General features: G+C 57.5%; 1 protein-coding gene across 2 annotated transcripts in view; it reads left to right on the top strand.

Moving 5' to 3' along the window:
• The window catches only part of RFX2 (regulatory factor X2), a 38,062-nt gene that overhangs the window by 2,573 nt on the left and 34,209 nt on the right, over nt 1-1,280 (top strand). The gene's annotated exons all lie outside the window — the stretch shown is intronic.

The following is a 1,280-nucleotide window of genomic DNA, read 5'->3' as shown; positions in this document are numbered from 1 at the left end:
GAGATGGATTTCTTTTTAAACTGAGGTCCAGGGACACTGCAGCATTGTACACAGATCCCACATACATTTCTGTAGACAAATAAGTAGAATTCCTGTTGACTTGCCTGTGTGTTTCTTTATCTATTTTACTTGCTTGGGTTTGATTGAGGTGTAATTCACACAACATAAAACGCGCCCCCCCCATGGGTGGTATTGAGGGCATTCGCAGGTGTGTAGCTGTCGCCATTGTCCGGTTCCAGAACATTCTTGTCACCCCAGAAAGGGGACCCCCGTCTCTGCTGAGTAACACCCCCTGCCCTCCACCCTGCCCCATCTGGTATGCCACACCAGTGGGCTTGGACGCCTCCCATCCTTCTGTGGCCAGACATGCTTCCATGTCATCCCAAACCCTGCCTGTGGCCCACTCAGAGTGACCCCATAAGTCAAGGCAAAACTGTCCAGTAGGGTTTCCAGGCTTAAATCTTGGCAGGAACAGATTGCCACACGATTCTCCTGCTAGCCTGGCGCTAAACCCACAGTGCTACCAGGGGTCCTTTTCGTGGCTGCATACTATTCCACTGGGGCCACGGGAAAGGGGGAAGGCCCTTGGCAAGAGGGACTGACACTGTGACTGCAAAACCATGGGCTCAAACACAAGAGCAACTGTGAGCAAGGGCAGGGCCGGTGGTGTTCCCTAAGACCGACTGACTGACCGGCCTGCCCGCACCTAACAAAGATATTCCGCTGTAGGTCGTATTTTCACCTGGGGGTATCCCCTGATCGTTGGCTGTGGCTCAAGGCGGGCTGGGGCCCTGGGTTTCCAGGCAGTCATCTCTAAGGGAGCAGATTGGCAGGCCGTTCCCCCCCACCCACCCCAAGAGTCTCTGGGTAGGTGCCAGTAGCCATTCCAGCTGGGCACCTGGCCACTGTGCCGCTAGGCTCCTGAGAGCCACTGTGACCCCCACAGGGCAAGCCCCGCACCTCTCTCCTGGCTTTGGGGAACAGTCCCTTGCCACAGCTCTGGCAGGGGCCCAGTAACCCGGGCAAGTGAGCCCCCACCACCCTCCCAGGCTCTGTCTGCACATGAGAGGAAAGAACGGGCTGGGACCCACGGCGGGATGCCATGGTGGGATGGAGCCCAGGTTCCAGAGGCCCCGAGCCACCCTCACGTCCTTTCCCCTGGTGTGTGAAATGGGGGCTGGAAAACCTGGGCCTCCATGCAGAGGCACCGTGGGGCGTTGAGGAGGGGGCTATTTTCTAGATTGTTCCTTTCCTCAGGCAAGGTCCCCCTCATGCTGGGG

The sequence above is a fragment of the Echinops telfairi genome, unplaced genomic scaffold, assembly GCF_000313985.2.
Source record: "Echinops telfairi isolate 266 unplaced genomic scaffold, ASM31398v2 ScPeMD7_7459;HRSCAF=8497, whole genome shotgun sequence".
Taxonomy (NCBI): Eukaryota; Metazoa; Chordata; class Mammalia; order Afrosoricida; family Tenrecidae; genus Echinops; species Echinops telfairi.
The sequence above is the reverse complement of the archived record's forward strand: the minus strand, read 5'-3'. Positions and strand labels throughout refer to the sequence as shown.